Source organism: Antechinus flavipes, chromosome 2 (assembly GCF_016432865.1).
Source record: "Antechinus flavipes isolate AdamAnt ecotype Samford, QLD, Australia chromosome 2, AdamAnt_v2, whole genome shotgun sequence".
Lineage (NCBI taxonomy): Eukaryota > Metazoa > Chordata > Mammalia > Dasyuromorphia > Dasyuridae > Antechinus > Antechinus flavipes.
Window position 1 is genome coordinate 2,770,058 of NC_067399.1, and position 18,812 is coordinate 2,788,869.

An 18,812-nucleotide genomic window follows, 5' to 3' on the forward strand; every position below is an offset into this window, starting at 1 on the left:
TAAGGAGTTTCTGAGACAAGCCTTGTGATTTTGACCATAGCCCTGGGATCAGGTACCATTGTTCAGCGGCCATCTTCATAGAAATCATGAATCTAGTATCTGGGTGGAGGGGTTTGGGTGTTGAAAATGAATTGTGTACCTGGGACTAGCTCGGCTAATTTGGGATTCTCCATCCCTAGCAAGTGGTCAGTCCTTTATGGGAAATTTCGGCCTTCACTGTATTCAATAAGCATTTAGTGACTACCTACTATGAACAGACCCTGAAGAAACAAAAACAAAAATGAAACAATCTTTGCCCATCAGGAGTTTATGGGTTTCTTTTTTGAGGGAACAATATGCACTTTATAAATAAATTGAAAAAACAGAAAGGGAAGGGAAAGGAAAAGAAAATAAGCATTTATAAAGCACCCACCCTGTGCCAGGTGCTGTACTAAGAACTTTATTTCACAAATTTGATTTGATTGTCATGATAACTTTCTGAGATAGGTGCCATTATGATCCTCATTTTACAGTTGAGGAAACTGAGGCAGAAGAAGTCTTGCCAAGACTCACCTAAGGTCTCACAGCAGACTGGATGCAGGTCCAACATCACTTCACCATTGACCTAGAAAATCCATTTAAAGCCACTAAAAAGTAAGATGAGGGAAGGCACTGGTAGAACCAGGCTTTTTCACCATGGAGAGGTTGGCCCTTGAGCTGAGCTTTGAAAAGAGCCCAGCATGCTGGAGGCAGGTGACCATCTAGGCCAGTATTGCAAGGAGGAGACTCGGTGGCTGCTGTGGAATTGAAGCGGGGCATTTCACCTTCTCACCACAACTCCTTGTCCTTGGAACTCCAAAAGTTGAGTGTGATCATTTGTGTGATCATTATTTTTAAGGGAGCAATTTCATCAGCAAATTAAAGAGCTGAAGTGCGTAAACAGAGTTGATGCTCTCTTAGCGCTCACTTGGGAAAGTAACTTTTTAATTGCTTTGCTTACAATTTCATCTTCAAAGCCACTAATAGCTTCAGAATTAATAGCTCATAGCCCATTTGATACACTGATATTTAATTAATGAGTTCATAACTCCAGCCTAACGTTGCTCTCCCTGACAGGCAGGCACTCAAGGTTCTCGATGCCGCTGGGTTGCTGATGGCTGGCTCCCACTCCTTTCATTCAGTACCATTGCCTCCCCCACCTCTGCAGACAGGAAGGTAGAAAGGGTGAGAAACTTTTCTCAGAAAAAAGGAACCTATTCTTTCTTTCACAGGAGACTTGGTTCTGTGTTCTACTTGTGATTAATCAAACTTTAAATTAACAAATTGGTTTTTGGTGATGCATCCTTAATTCAAACAGAATTAGGGCAAAGTGAGAGCATCATAGAGGAATGTAGGGAAGGATGAGAGTGTTCTCTCTCCCTGTCCATTCACACAAAGAAGTCTGAGACCACTCCAGGTCTTAGGAGCATCACTTCTTCTGCAGAGCTCTACAAACAGACAAATATAGATGTACAAGGAACTCACCAGCCAACTTAACTTAAGAAAAAGACATCTACAGACAATGAAAGCCAAAGTAGTTAATAGAGGATGATCCAAAAGCACAGCATGGTACTGGAAGAATGGCAGCAGAAAACCTTAACCCGGGGGCTGACAAGGAAACCTACAGATAACAAGAAGGATTTGTTTTTCCTTTTGAGTTTTATTAGGGAAAAGTGGAGTCTCAGACACACTACTGGTTGGGGTAAAAGGCAAATGAATACTGATGTCAGTAGGAAACCCGAGCCTTTCAATCGTTATGTGCTTTCTGATTGTTTTGCCATCGAGACTGACCTCAGAAGGACAAACTGCCATTGTCCCTGGAATTGTCTCTCCAAGCCCTTTCTCTCTTCAGGCTTGTGAAATGCTGGGGAATTGAATTCAATTGTTTCTGATATTCTCTTATCTAGTCTCTCTCCCTGTTCTTTTGTTTGGGACCAGTACAAAATAGTTTGGGTGATTATGGCTTTATTGTATAATCTGCTGTCTAGCTGGGCTATTTCATGCTCATCTCTATTTTTAAAAGGTCCTTCCAGATTTTAGACCTATGATTCCTCCAAATGATTTTCCCCATTATTTAGTTTAGTTATATAAAGTCTCTCTTGGTGGTAAGATTGGCATCCCATTAACTGTCATTGATTTAGGTGGTCTCCTCATTTTGATTACATTGGTGAGGTTCAACCTTGAGCGATCAATAGCACTCTAATTACTCAAGTCATTCTTTTTTTTTTAAAGAGTATTTTCTAGATGCATTTATATGTCTTCAATGTGTCACATTTTCTGCATTTTATAATAATCCTGACTGACAAGGGAATGTCATTTCAAAGAGGATGAGTGAAGATCTAGATAGGAATGACAAATGGGGAGATTCAAGAATCTTGGAAAGACTGGGATGAAGTGACACAAAGGGAAGTGAAAAGAATGGGGGAGGGACAGCTTGGACAAGACAATAGCATGGCGAAGATCGATCGCTTTGCAAGACCCAACAACTCCAATGAACACAAGACCCATCCCTGATGTCAGGAGACTGGTGAGGACGCATGCTAACCAACCCCCGATGGTAGAACGTGACGCTTTTTAGGCCATGATCAATGGGAGAATATGTTTTTCTTCCCTATGCATCATTGTTATAAGGGTTTTGTTTTCCTTTCTTCCTTCCCCCAATGTGAAAAAAGGGGAGATGGAAAGAAAATAAACAATGCTAATTGCTTTTTTTAATTAAAAAAAGAAAAAAGGACAAGAAAGCAGGGATCTCAAAGAGGCCCCATGACTCATGGCAGATGACCTGCTTCCCAAAGGTGCCAGGTGAGGAGATGAGGAGTAGCGTGGGCAACTTCCTTGAATCTCAGCAAAACATTTTGCAATGTGTCTCGAGTTGTTCTTAGAGATAAGACGGTGACATACAGACTCCATGAGAACTTCAACAGATGTGTTCAGAATAGGTCAAATGCCCAGATCCAAAGTTTGGGGGTCAGTGTGAGGTTCAATGTCACCTTGGAAGGAGGTTTATAATGTGGGACTCCAGGAATCTGCTTTAGGCCCAATGTTAATCAATGGTTGATGAAAGCAGATAGCCTGGTTACCACATTGACAGATGATACAAGCCTAGAGGGATGTTTAATTCAGTCAATGTTGGAGACAAGAGCCCCAAAGATCTCAGCAGGGAAGTGAAGGACCCATCCCGAGGAAATGAAGTCTAATAGGAATCAATGTGGGATCAATAGATGAGTTAATCAATGATTCTTTCTAAAGTTCTTGCTTTGGGCAAAGCTCTGTGGTAAGCCCTAGTGTGTAAAAGCAAACTAAAACAATCCCTATCTTACATTAAAATGTTGGAACCGTCGCACCCATATAGAGACATACAGTGCAGATCAAAGGTCAGCTTGGAGGAGGGGACAATAGCAGCGAGACTCGGAGGGGCCCTCTCCGAAGGCAGAATTGGAACTGAGCCTTAAAGGAAGCAGGAATTCTAAGAGAAGGGCATTCTGGGCATGGGAGGAGCCAGTCCAAAGATACAGGGAGGGAAGTGTCATTGAGCAAACAGGTCAGCATAGACAGCAGTGCGTACAGAACGTGGGGAAGAAGTCGGAAAAGAGAAGTTGGGCTCAAGTGGTGGTTAGTCAATTAGGAGATGTTATCGATTGGAGCCAATTGATTAGGGGAGTGATGACTGCTTTGGTGGTTATGAGGAAGAATCAGAGGGTGGAGAGGCTTGAGGCGGAGGACCAGTGAGGATGCTGCTGCAACATCCAGTGGGAGGGAATGAGCATCGGGGCGGGACAGTGTCCGCATGAAGGAGAGAACGTGAGTCCAGAGAAGGTGATGGAGGAATACCTGTTAGACACGCCTGAGAAGGCAGAACCCCTTGGTTAGAGAATCGGCTGCGTGGCTACTGACCGAGCCGGGGAGAGACGGCACCATGTCCGAAAGCGATCTGGAGGTCTCGTGCAACTTGGCACGGGCCACGTGTATGGGGCAGCCCAGAAACCTGAAAGGATCTTAGTTTTAGTGAAGACAAGAATGACGACCAGAGAGAGGGAGGGGCTTTCGTTCTGACCTGGCTGTTCCATTTGGAGGAAACGAGAAGTCACCTGGAGGAGGACGTTCAAAGGGTGAGCATCCGAGATCATGCCATCTGAAGGCCACCTGACTCGTAGGGACAACGAGTGGAAACTGGCAACAGGTACATTTGGAAGAGAAAGCACCTTGCTACCAGGTGAGCTGGTTCAGAGAAGCGTGAGCTGCCTTGGGAAATAGTGAGCAGCTCCTTCCTGGGAGTTCAGCACAGAGTGGATGACCATTGGCCAGAAATGCTGTAAAGGAGGTCTTTGATTCGGGTCCAGGCTGGGAAAGAGAGAAAGCAGGTTCAAGGAAGGGAGGTTCCAAATAGGATTATGTCCTCTGCAAATCTTAAAGTCCTATAAAAATGCCAGTCACTGTTCTTATTCCCAGTTGCCTCATTCTCCAGTTTGATGATGCATCCCCAAATCTCCTACTGCACTTCTGCTGAAGTGAAGCAATGTTTATGGAGCAAGACAGTGTGCTGGTTAATTTTTAACTATCAAACTATCCAGAAAAATGAAAATGCAAATGCAAAGTATGCACACAGTTTAACCTGTATTATTAACACTTCCTTAAGTTTAGACAATCAACTGATCGATCAACTCAACTCAGATTTGTAGCTTTGGGGATTTCTGGATATGGGCTCCCACAGAATAGAACCACGGGGTCTTGCAAAACCACAAGAGTCGGCTGCAGGCCATTCCTGCCTCTGAGCTTCTGTCTCCTCCTGAGCTCTTATTCTGAGACCATTACGCCTTATGGGTCCCTCGCGACTTGGGGAAAATTGACTGGCTGTACCCCTAAGAGCAGGTTTTGAAAATGAGGAAGAATTGGGAAGAACTCATGTCCCAAAGGGTTGCCAGAGGAGGGTGGAGAGACACCGAGGAGGGGAGACAAACCTCTTCCCTTCTCTGGTTCTCCTTCCCTGCTGTGGCTCTGAATTTCCTTTAAGAGTTTCCATTCCATTATCTAACCCATGGGTTTACATGGGGCTGTGTCCTGGGAGCTCTGGTGGGCAAGAGTGGCTTGTGGGGATTTCACCACTGCCCAGGCAGCCAGGCTGGGTTTATCCCCAGAGACTCTCCCAGTGAAACCTGGTACGAACTCTCCCCTCTCCTCTTCCTGTGAGTCCTATTCCTCTGAGAGGGAGACCTATTGATTCCGACTCATGCCAGAGCTCCTCTTGTGTAAAGTCAGAAAGCAGACTGAAAAAAAACAAGCTTTCGTTCTCTGTCTCTCTCTGTCTTTCACTCTCTGTCTCTCATTTCTGCTTGAGCACAGCTAACCCTCTTCCCCTGCCAGAGACCCCTTCCCTTACTCCATCTGGCCTCCCCTACCCTCACTCCTCCTCTTTTTGCCCTTCACTCCTCTCCCATCCTTTCCCTTCTCCCCTCCCTCTCCCAGCTGTCCTTCTCCCGCCTCCCCGTTCTTCACTTCCCCTGCCCTTGTGCCAACTTGCTGGCTCCAGAATCCCCCCTCTCCCTACTGTTGGCTCTTATTTGAGCTGATCCTTCTCCCTCATTTGGCCTCCTGGGAAACAGTTCCCTTCTCACTGAGCAGCTTTGGTGAGAAGCATCTTCCCACTCTTGGGGAATCCACAGGGGATTTTTCCATTTCATCTTACTCGTGTTGTACAGAATCCCTTGGCTTGGGACACGGCATAGCTGGTATGATCTTGTTGGGCAAGGCCTCCATCTCTACAAACCTTCATAAAGAAAGGTTCCTCGTGTGCTCCCTTAGGAGCCCCTCCCTCCAAAGGCCTCTCCCTCTCGTCAGCTTGGCCACGTCCGCCCGGGGACGGAATTGGGCCAAAATGCTCCTTCCCACCTGCACACACCCTATCCTCCCACGCGCCCAATGGTCTCTTTCTCCAATCTGGAATTCCCTATATGTTCTTTTAGGGCATCCTGAGAGTTCTGAATCCTGGGATGGCAGCTTACAGTTGGCAAAGCGAATCGGAGGAACAAGCAGAGATAAGCGTGTAAACCAAGTACCAGGGAAGTGGAGTAATGACTAATGAGATGGAAATGCCGAGAAGACTCCGTGTATTTTAAACGAGACATCTGTGCCCTATTTTTAAATGCTCATCACCATAACTGATCTGTGTGTTTTACCCAGTCTGTCAGCAGAGACAGATTTCAGGGGCTTCGAAACATTAACACCTTCCCTTCTCAGACATGTGCCGGGCCAAGGGGACATCTGCACTCAAGGGAAAAGGTGAAGGGGGCTAGCTTCCACTTTGGATCGCTTCTGGGAAACATGGCCATGGTGGGGAGGCTGGTCCCTCTCCCTGGGAGTTAGTTGTTAGAGAGAGAGCCAGTCTCTCCCCAGGTGACCTTAGTCCAACTCCTCCTTGCTAGGGGACCCAAGAAAGGCGTAGGAAGCGGCTACCTCATGCCCTACCATCCCTGCCCATAGACAGGGTTCAGACACCATCTTTTCTGGCCTTTTTTAGGCACCATCTTTTAAGGGCCGCTTCCTGCCTGGGAGGAGCCTTCCTACATAAAGGGAATGGAGCTCCCGAATGCTTAACTGTCAGGCTGACCCCACCCCAGAAGGCTTGGCTTGAAGGTACGTAACATGCTTTCCAAAGGGCTTCTGGGAAAACTTCTCAGGTCTCCAAAGTCTCCCCCCTCCATTACTCTTCTCTCCATCTGCCTGGATCTCATACGTGAATTTCTCAAAATGGAGGAATTATTGTCATTTAGATGAATGAAATTTAAACCCTTTCTTTCCCTTGACAACAAACTGAAAATGAGAACTATCTGCAAGTCAGCTAGAGGGGTTTGACTGGGTTATAGTGGGCCCCAGAAGGCAGAACCAGAAGCTTTGGGGGGAAGAGGCAGGGAGGCAGGCCAAGGAAACTTTCCTAGCAGTGAGAGAGGTCTCAAGGGAGGATGAGTTTCCCCTACACGGAGGTCTCCACCCATAAGCTAGACAACATGTTCCAGACGTGGTTCTTGACATGAAGATTCACTTGGAGGACTCTGGTTACCTCTAGCTCTGAGATGCTGTGCCTCTCTCTTTTAAATTGATTAAAGCTTTTTTTTTATTTACAAAACATGCAGGAAAATATGCAAATATATTTTCCAACACTGACCCTTGTAAAACCTTACATTTTCCATATTTTCCCCTCCTTCCCCCAACCCCCTCCCCTAGATCCTTTAAATGCTCCAAGGAGCAATCGGCTGTAGGAGCCAAAACCTTTGGGGGTAACACTGTGGCTGGACTTTACTCCCCCCCCCCCCCAGGGATATGGGCTGCATCGTACACATTTTATTTGTGGCTTGGGGAAAGGGGATGGGAGCTGGTCTTCCCAGGCAGGAACAGGAAAGCACATAGGGCAGTATGGAAGGTTAATGAGAACCCAGCTCCCAGTGCGGGAGGACAGCCAGGAGCTGGCCAGGGTGCTGGAGCACAGCGTTTCTGCCACGTTTCCCGTGGGCCCCACCTGTGGCCTTCCTGCAGCTAGGTTCTACTCCCTTCCTCGGTGGGTCAGTCGGGGCCGCCCTGCCTTCCGCGGGAGGCACAAGAGAGAACGCTGGCTTTGGCTTCGGCAGTGCTGCATTCAAATGCTTAATGGGGTACAGTTAGTGCAACAGATGTTCAAAGCTGGACCTGCCTCCTGGGAGGCCACAGAGTGTAATACGGGTCAGGTACTTCCTGCTGAGTCCTTGTCAACCTCAGGGACGCTGGGAGGACAAGGGGCTGCTTCCAGCCACCTGTGTGACAAAGGGCTGTACCTGGGAGGACCGTGAATCGTCCTGTAATTGGCCGCAGAGCCAGAGCTCAGGGCTTACACCAAAGGGCAGGCGTGACCCTCCGTCGTCCTCTGCCCTTTGCTTTTGAAGCCGTGTCCTGAGAGGCCGGTGCAAGAGGACCAGCCTGCTTCATCCCTGACCCCACCACAGCACGGGCGCAAGCACAAGGCAGCTTCTCCCCGCTGGTGTGTGTTCTTTCCTGCAAGAGCCAGAACTGAGGAGTCGGCCAATATCCTGAGCGCAAAGCGGCTTCGCTACTGTGAATTCAGACAAAAAGGTTGGAAAGCCTTGGGGGCAGCGTCGGCAGTGTCACCAGGGGTCAGTGGCCAGTGGCAAGGGAAGAATCTGTATTAGGACAGAGAGATACACTGAGGACAGGGGTGTATGTGCCCACACATGTGTGTTTGTGTGTGTGTGTGTGTGTGTGTGTATGTGTACAGTCAAAGAGGGAAGAGAGAGAGAAAAGAGAGAAAGAGAGAGACAGAGAGAGAGAGACACAGAGAGAGACAGAGATAGAGAAACAGAAAGAGAGACACAGAGACAGAGATAGAGAGACAGAGAAAAAGAGAAAGAGAGAGACAGAGAGAGAGAGATACACACACAGAGATAGAAATAGAGAGAGACAGAGAGAAAAAGAGAGAAACAGAGAGAGAGAGAGAGAGAGAGAGAGAGAGAGAGAGAGAGACAGAGGACAAGTTTGTGTATGTGCATGTACAGTCAAAGTGGAGGGAGAGAGAGAGAGACAGAGATAGAGACAGAGAGAAAGAGAAAAAGAGAGTGACAGAGACAGAGACAGAGTGAGAAGACAGAAAGGAAATGACAGAGAGAGATAGAGAGAGACAGAGACAGAGAGAGACAGAGAGACACACACACAGAGACAGAGAGACAGAGAGACAGAGACAGAGACAGAGAGATAGAGAGAAAGAGAAGAGGAAATATGTTTTGGCTGTTGACTCCATAAGACCACAATCTTCAGAGTCCATGTGAGGATCCCAGTCAGCAGGGACAGCCTTCCAAAGGAGATGTGTGAAGGAGAGCTCCAAGCATGACTTCCATTATTAAGGAGTTGTGAGGTGTCCTCATTTTAGCCCTGCACTATACACATGAGTCTCATTACTTTTGTGCTTTAAAGGTAAAAGTTTGAGCTCACTCTCTCCATGGATACCATAGGTATTTTTGAGTTCTCCAGATTTTGAGAGGAAATATTTTGCACCAACTATTTTTACTATACCACATTTTAGTAAATGTATTCCTAAAGAACTGATTGAACCTATTGGCTGATTGCTGTTGAGAAGCAGATTGTTGGGGGGTTCAAGAGCAAGAGAAAAGGTTGTAAACATAGTCTCATAGAATTGTGAATAGAGCTTAATAGATTTTATTTGATTAAGTAGTTATTCGATACAAGAATTTATTTTAAAGTCAGTTGATTAACTGATTTATATTTTGGCAAGGCAATTGGGGTTAAGTGACTTGCCCAGGATCACACAACCAGGAATTCTAGGCATTAAATGTCTGAGGCCACATTTGAAGTCAGGTTCTTTTGACTCCAGGGCCAATCAGTGCTTTATTCCCTGCCCTATCTAGCTGCCCCAATAATTTCTTTTAAAAAATGTATAAAATACTTTTTTATTTTTATATTGTTGGTAATAATTTGGCATAATAGATAAAAAACTGGAATCCAAATTCAAAACCTCCCTCAAAGATGTGCTGGCTGAATCTGCCTGTGCCTTGGATTTCTCATCTTGAAAACTGAAGACAGTGATAGCATTGACCTTAAAGGGGTCATTGTAAGGAGCAGATACAATTATATATGTGCGCTTTTATGTGTACAGATGTAATTACACACATGTGTGTTTATGTATCTACACATATATATTATATATGGGAATGTGATAGATGTATGTGTAAGTATATGCATTTTATATTACATGTGAGAGTCTGTGTAGGTGATTGTGTATGTATTATATATGGGGGTGTGTTATGTGTGTGTATTATGTATGGGAGTATGTGTATGTGTATGTATTATAATGGGAGTGTGTAGGTGTATATGTGTATGTATTATGTATCATATATGTAGGTGTGTATTATATCTGGGAATCTGTGCAGGTTTGTGTGTGTGTGTTGTGTATTATACATGTGAGTGTGTGAGGTGTGTGAGGTGTGTGTGTACATACACATACGTGTTGCATATATTGCCGGGTGAGGCCGGTGTATCCATTGGATTTGCTTTATTGGGGTGGGAGTTGGGGGTTGTGACTTTATTAAAAACAAATGCTCCACGGAGTGTCCCATAAACAGGGAGATATTCTCAGAAATGAATGTGATGATAAATATCTAAGATAATATTTCTTTACCATGCTAAGCTTTACAAAGTACGTGAAATGCTTGTTGGCTTCTTGACCGTGTGTGCACACGCACATGTATATATGTGAATATCTACCTACACATGTGTGTAAACATGCAGATATGTGTGTTTGTACAGGGTATTCCAAAAGCGTTCATGTAATTTTAAATCACTAAATCCATAAATAGATAAAATTTACATTGCATCAAATATCTGTAATTTGTATATGTACATACACATGTATAAATATGTATTTACATGTCTAAACAACACCTAAAGTTAATAAAATGTTTTATCTGTATATAAATTAAAGACTTAAAATGGCACTAAGACATTTGTAACACCCTATTCACACATGTACATGCATGTATACACCTGCTCACACACAATGCATACACAGATATATGTGTGCATGTGAACATGTGTGTGCACACATGCAAAGTCAATCAATAAGCAGGCAAGTATTTTAAGGGCCTTGTAAACCTTAGCATGCTATAGAATTGTTCACTTGTATTTTTATTATTACATTCATTTCGGAATCAACTATCTCCCTGTTTATGTGACACCCTCACTCCAGTGAGCTTTTCTTTTAAAGCAAGAAAGCAAACAACCCGCGATTAAGCAACACCCCCGGATACAACCACTTCATCTAACCACCTGCAATGTTCTGCTCCCAGAGATGGCTGCTTCTCCGAGGGCTTGCCCCCATGCTCTGCAGGCATCCCAGCTGCCCAGTGGTGAGTCTGACCCATCGGCATTGCTCTTGACATTGCATGTGCTCTGGTCCTAGACTGCCCACTTTGCCAGCCAGCCATTGATGGGTCTCCCCTGCATCTCTGGATTCTAAGTAGTCATCGTTTCTTAAGGCACCATTGTAGCCCGTGACATTCATATGCCAGACTTTGTTCGGCCACATGATCATCCGCGAGGTTTCGCTTAGTTTCCACTTCTTGGCCATCGCAAAAGTGTCGCTGTGGCTTCTCTGACATCGATGGACCTTTCCCCTTGGGGGAATGTGACCGGCTTTCACCTCCTTGAGGTATGTGATCGGCTGTGGGGGCTCTGGCCGAGGAGCTGCACTTTCTGATTCAGCCACATTCCCCACTGCTTTGCAGAGAGGTCAGGACAATGGACAGCTCTACCAACCATGTATCAGAGCGCCTAATTCACCAAATCATTTCTGTTTTGATTCCTTTTAGAGGGTAGAATCATCCCTGTTCTACATGAAGATGCCCATAACACAAAGGGAGAAGGAGCATGTCTTGAAATCAGACGTTTATGGTAGTCAGTATGAGTTACCTTCTCCTCTCCATTGGGAGAGAGGTACGCCCAGTTGGGACATATTCCAGGAACAATTATCTCACAGCATTTCCATTAAAGACCTTTCAGCCAAATGAGAGCAGGGTCATCTTTCAGCCCATCCCACCCCCTGTCAGAGGGGCACCCACAGAGATGATCAAGCAAATCTTGTGGAGGATTTCTAAGTAGCGAGAAAATCCCAGTCTAATTTTTTTGTAGCTACTTGGCCATTACTTAGAGAGAGTTATTTAATTGCTTAGTTAGTAGTTATTTAGGAAGGGTGGAGGAAGTTCCAAGGAAATCGGTGGGTCACCCTTGGAGTGGAGGAAGTCAGGGGCAGGGACTGACCCATTTCCATTATAAAAAGCCACGCATGAATGGCCATTTCTGCCAACGATCTACAGGCAGTCTGGCCAACGACACCAAAGGGCACAAGGAAGAAGGGCCTAAGTTGCCTGATTTCGTTCACCAAGCAGAAAGTGTGTCATTCATGGAGATAAGAGGTGAGTCATTTGCCTAATGGTGGGAGCCAGCCCGATAAGGCTCCTTCCAATTATGGTCTCTCACCCCACAGCCCAGGAGGACAGAGCCAGGGCCTCCTCGAGCACCTTGGAAACATGAGCTTTTACTGGGGGCACACATGTCTGTATGTAGGTGTGTGTGCACGTATGTGTGCAAGAGAGACAATGAGGAGACAGAGAGGTTGTTGGGGAACTGCTCCCCAAAGAACTCAGGTTCACTTAATGAGCCCCCAATTTTCTTGTCCTTGGACCCCACTTAACAAAAGCATTTCTGTTCAGTCATTTCTGACTCTTCATGAGTCGAGTCTGGGTTTTCTTGGCAGAGACGTTACACTGGCGTGCCATTCCTTCTCCAGCTCGTTTCAGATGAGGAAACTCAGACACACAAGATAAAGGGACCTGTCCAGGGTCACACAGCTGGTAAGTGTCAGATTCGAACTCGGAAAGATGAGTCTTAGCAGACATGTCCCAACCAAGCAATTTATCAGCAAGCATTGATCGGGCTCTTCCCCATTTCAGACGCTGCCATACCCTCAAGGAGGTTCCATCCCACTGGGGCAAAGATGGAAAGGATAGAAAAGCTGCCTCTGAGACGCGGACGTTGGTGGCTAGGAGGGAAGAAAGTTGGGGTGGGGGCAGCACATGCTCACCCTGACTTCGGCACCCTCGGGGCGGGGAAGGAGAGAAACCTGGGCTCATGTTTTCAGAGGAGCGGTGACCCTTGACACAGAGTCTGGAGTGGCTGGAGGCTGCCCGGAGGGTGCTGAGGCGAGTCCTCAGAGAGATCCACATTTACTGCCCCAGAAGGACAAGAGGGCCGAGCCCCTAAGACAGCCAGACCGAGCCCTTGAGATGGCCCGGGATGAGCCCCTGAGACGGCCGGGCTGAGCCCTTGAGATGGCCCAGGCTGAGCTCCTGAGACGGCCCAGTCTGAGCCCCTGAGATGGCCCAGTCTGAGCCCCTGAGACAGCTGGGCTGAGTCCCTGAGACGGCCCGGGATGAGCCCCTGAGATGGCCCCGGGATGGGGCAGGAGAAGGGCCGCAGGGAGGCTACGGGCAGGTGTCCAGGTGAGGGATGGGCACCTCGCCCAGAGACGCCCCGGCCATCGGGGAGGGGCTCCCCAGGCAGGGGCAATGGAGGTGCCGCGGCCAGATCCATCATCTGCCGCCCATCGCTCTGGGCCCGGCTCCCGCCTTGCTGCCTTCATGCATTATATATGGGCTGCACGAGTTGGCTGCACGCAGAGAGTTCAGAGAGAGGACAGGCTGAACGTTTGACCCTCGGCGCGGCTGCGGCCGTTTGTCACATCCTCTCTGCCGTCATGGCTAATGCAGGTGACCACCCGTGCATTAACGGGCCGGGCACGCGCTTCTCTGCTCCTGGCTGGTGGAGCTTGTTCAGCACAGAATCGGGCCCGACTGAGCCCGAACGGCGCCTGCCACAGTGGCCTGGCCGGGCCTGCCCATCGCCCAGGCTGCCTTTGCCAAGGCTGGGACTCTCAGGGCCCCTTCCCCGGCTGGCCTCCCCTCCCTGGCCACGCTCCAGGCCTGCTCTGGGGCCTGATGCCTGAGACTTCCCCCAAGCCTCTCGCTTGCACCAACATTTCCCCTTTTCAATCTCAGGGCCCTCAGCAGCAACTCGGAGGACAGAAGGCAGCAGAGCCCTCCCACTCAATGACCTGATGGGTTCAATGGATAAGCATATATTTAGCGCCCCTCGCTCCAGGAAAAACAAAACTGCCCCTGACCTCAAAGGGCAGAAATCAAACCCAAGTCTTTCCTCCCCCGGGCATTGCTGGGAAGTGTCACCCGAGGGGAGCCCAAAGGATGATAATCCCAGGAACAATGAAGGTGACGTTGTCATGACCAGAAACACATCAGGCAGAGCTGGCGCCATTTAACTGGTCAACAATTCTCTCAGCCAGTCTCTGCAGCCAGCTGCACCCACGAGCTTGCACTCACATACACACTCACACACACATACTCACACACACTCACACACACATGCACACATACTCACATACACTCACACTCACACACACGCACACACATACACACACTCACACACACATGCTCACACACATACACACACTCACACACACATGCTCACACACATACACACACTCACACACATGCTCACACACATGCATACACACTCACACACACATGCTCACACACATGCACACACACACAGAAGAGCACAGTCTCCTTTTGGCGTAGACTCCACAAAAGGGCCGTGGGTCAAAGATCAAGATGCTTCACAAGAAAACCCATGGATTCTATTCAGTGAGTTTAGTCAGTCTCTGCAGAATGGAAAGAGCCCAGCATCTTCTGATACAACAATTCCCTCCTAAAGTCTTGAAACTGTCTTTTCTCAGTGCACCTAGTTTGTTCTCGTCTCCAACACTGTTAGCCACTGCTGTCCTCAGGACGCTGCTGAGATCTCCGCGTTCTCTGACTTGACAAAGTATACAAGGTCTGTTGGGGGTGGGAGACAAGAGACAAAGAACCTCTGAAGCCTCTTCCCCCCCATGATTCCCTCCCTGGGCCTAAGCCAGAACTGCTGCCAATCATGGTGCAAACAGACCCCCCAGTATGCTAGGGTTGAATTGTCCAGCTACTTCATCCAAATCCTACAGGACATGAAGGAGTCTTCTTGATCAATCACCCCTGTTTCATTGCTCTTCCCTTCACTTTTGCCCATGGTTTTCCCTCTTTCTTAATGGATTAAGGATTTGTCTCAATGAGTTCACTGCCTTCAATAGTGATAGATTTATGGATTCAATATAGACATGGGTACACTTGCTAAAAGTATAGTATCAGGAGGCAGCATCTTGTTAAATCACTTTAAATGGGATGTAGTGATTGATTCCTTCAGCTCCCTACTTTTACAATATGCATATATATATGTTTGTATACATACCTATGTATGTGTATGTATATATTATTATATAATATGTATGTGTGTATGTGTATATACAGTGTGTAAATATGTATATCCTGTGTGTATATATTATATAATATATATGCATGTATATGCATTCATATTATGTACATGTGCATTGCATACAAATGTATGTATTTGTGTGTACATATACATCTCACATAATATGAATATATACTTGTTTTGTATGATGTGCATATGTATATGCATGTGTTATATACGTATACATGCAGGACATATATGTATATTTATGTATATTGTATTATGTGCATAGTATAATGTGTATTATGTGCATGGATGTCTGTATATGTATTATGTATATGTGCAGGGCATATGTATGTGTGTAGGTATATGTGCATATATATACATCCATACACCTCCTCTGGTCTTACCACAGATATAAGTTTCAAACTGTACTAAATCTTGGGGGAACACCCTGATACTTGCATTTTGTGCTTAGAGATGTACATGCTACACGTACGTGCAGACCTGCCCACACACATCTATTTACCTCCCTCCTCAGCACTGCTACTCTCATTGTGTGCGCTTTTCCCCTTGAGCTGCCCATGCTTTCAATGGAGCTTCCCATGCTTTTCCCCATCACAGTCCATCATATCCATGCACCACGCCCTGTTTAGCCACATCCTCAACCATTTCTTGGCCACCACAAAAGTGGGGGCTCCTCTGGATCCTTCCTTCCTTTTCATGTTTCACCTCCTTGGGGTGTGTGCTGGGTGAAAGGACTCTGGACCCAGGGGGACCGAGTCTCTGATTCAGCAGCAGAGCGTTCAGGACCATGGACAGCTCCACCAACAGCGCCTCATGCATCCATTCCTATTTTAATTTCTTTCGGGGCAGGATTGTTCCTGATTTATATGAGTTTGCACCTTGGCACAATTAAAGAAGGACATGCCTGGAAGCCAGACAGCTGGTGCTTGGTTTGATTCACCCCTTTCTTCTTCAAACCCGACAGCAGGAGGAAGGACACCTCCCCAGACTCCTATTCTCCTGTTGAGGGCAGAACAAAGATAGTAGGCTGCAGCACGGTTTTAGGTATTTTAAGTGAGTGCTGACCCACATCGAATGCATATATACATGTATGAGTGTCTGTGTGTGTGTGTGTGTGTGTGTGTGTGTGTAAGAACCTTTGTGAAGCACAGGAAGGAAATGCTCATTCAGACCTGGCTTAATGACCCTCACAAGGAAGCCATCTTCTCTGGAGACGATCAGGGCAGTTGCAATTGTTAGCAAGGCTTTCCCCAACATCTATCATCTAGTCGTCTCCCTGGAAGCCCCAGGGAGGGACGGCGAGTCACTGAACACGAGTGTCCAGGGAGTTGTTCTCAGCGAAGATGAATCTGTAATTTTCACTGGTTGGATGCAGAGACATTGCAGAACTCTGTCAAAAAGGAGACTCTCACAGATCCTGAGAGAAGTGCATTGTTGCCCAAGAGAAAAACAGCTTCCAACCCTGCTAGCGTCATCTTTTAGTCTGCAAATACTGGTGGAAGGCATAACTTACTAATATTGAGAGCTGTGCAAAAAGAAGTTGAGCTGCCCCAGGGGGACGTGTCACTAGATGTATTTAAATAACTCACTTTTTGACTAAGTGAAGGCAAAAAGTAGTAAGTCTAGACCTGCTTCACCCCCACCCATCCTGACTTTTCCCCACTTGTCCTGAGCATAGTTATTAGATCAATAATACCATGGCATCTGGTCAGAGGATGTCAATTGCCTGTCTTCTGAATAAGCTCACTGCCTTTCTCCACCCCCCAAACCCAAACTCACAATTCCCCATGTGGGTTATCCCTCTCCTTGAGCTTAAGAACTGCCTCTGCTTTTGCTTTGATACCAGGAGAATTAGTACAGTACCTGGTACATAGTTCTTGGTAAGTGGATTTTATTCATTCGTGCATTCATTCATCTAGTGGGTCACATTCATACTGAGTTTGATCTTACTAGATTTATTCTGATCCTTTAGCTTGGCAAGATTCTTTTGGATCCTAATGTCATCCATTATGTTAGCTTTCCCTCCTAACACAGTGCCATCTGAAAACCTGATAAATGTACCTTTATCTAAGTCACTGATAAAAAATGATAAACAGCACAGGGTCAAGCTCTTATGCCAAGGCCCTCTACTGGAGAACTCCCAGGAGCCAAGCATTGATTCCTAGGGCACTCCATTGGAAACCTCCTAGAAGCCAAGCAGTGATTCCTAGGGCATGCCATTGGAGACCTCCCAGGAGCCAAGCAGTGATCCCCAGGACACTCTACTAGAGACCTCCCAAAACACTGGATGTCAGGTCTTTGAGTCTGGCCAAATCCCATCTAATTGTGTCATTGGGGAACTTGTGGAGCTCCATATTTTCCATAAGAATAACATGAAAAACTATCAAAAACTTGGCTAAAATCAAGATAAGCCAGATGCCTGATATTTTCTTCATGTATTTACTCAACTCTACTCTTTTCTCTTCTTCTTTTCATCATTTTTTTCTCCCTTGATTTCCCTTCTTCATTTGGTGATCTAATCAGTTTCCATGTTTTTTTTTAACTATCTCTATGCTAGTGATTCTCAAATCTACCAATCTTGCCTTAAGTCATTGTTTGTCCTCCAATCTCACATCTCCAACAGACTTTCAGGCATCTCAAACTGGGTGTCTAGTAGACAGCTTAAGCTCAATATGTCCAAAAGGTGCTCATTATTTTTCCCCTCCCTGTTCTCTTTTCCTTCCCTTCCCTCTTATTGTGGAGGAAACAATCTCCTCTCAGTTCCTCAAGCTCACAATCCAGGGGTTCTTTTGGACTCCTCATCTACTGTCACTCCACCACATCCAATATGATTTCACTTCTGCAATCTTTCTCAAATTATTTTCCTTCTCTATTCCTATTCTGCCACAACCCTGGTTTCTTTCTTAGGGACTAGGCCTTAAAACAAAATCAGTCTGACTCCCATTGGTCACCAACAGGTCCTAGGCCACGCCCCATTTGGGCTTGTTTGTTCCTGTTTGACTCAGATTGAATGTAAATAAGAAAGATTTCTTCTTTGACCAGAAACTCCGAGGATCTTCCCTTCCCCAATTCATTTATTTAGATTTTTTTGATTAAGTGAAAGAGGAAATTATTTGCCTCTGTAGGTGGGGCCACAGTCAAACTGAAATTTGTTGAAGATCATAGCTTTAAAAGGCCGAGGTCTCCCATTTTATCCAGTCTTTTCTAGTCATCCTGATCTATATCTTACCACTGGACCCAGATGACTCTGGAGGGGAAAGTGAGGTAGAAGACCTTGCCCAGCCCTTTCTCACTCAAATACAATTCATTTGCCTGTCACAGCATCACCTCCCTGATGTCATAGTCTTCTTTGAGAAGGAAGGACAAACAACAGCAGCAGCAAACAAACAACAACAACAGATCATCATCACTCCACAGCTGTCATACTGCAGGAGCTGCTGGGAGACTACATTTGCCTCCAGTCTTGTCTCCATCCCAAATCCATTCTCCATTCGGTCACCAAAATGATTTCTCTAAAATGCAAGTCTATCCATTTCACCCCCTATTCTGAGACCTGCACTGGCTCCCTATGGCCTCCAGGATCAAATACAAAATGCTTTGCCTGGTACCCAAAGCCCTTCATTGCCTGGAATCCTCCTCCCTTTCCACTCTTATCCCTTCTTCTTTGATCCAGTGGCACTGGTTTCCTAGCTGTCCCACAGACAAGATCTGTATCTGTGGCCAACTCACAGGCCTGGAAAGTTCTTCCTCCTCCACTCCAACTATTAACCTCTCTGATTTTCTCCAAGTCCCAACTAAAATCCCTCCTTCAGCAGGAAGCCTTCCCCATTCCTTCCTAATTACAGTGCTTTGTCTCT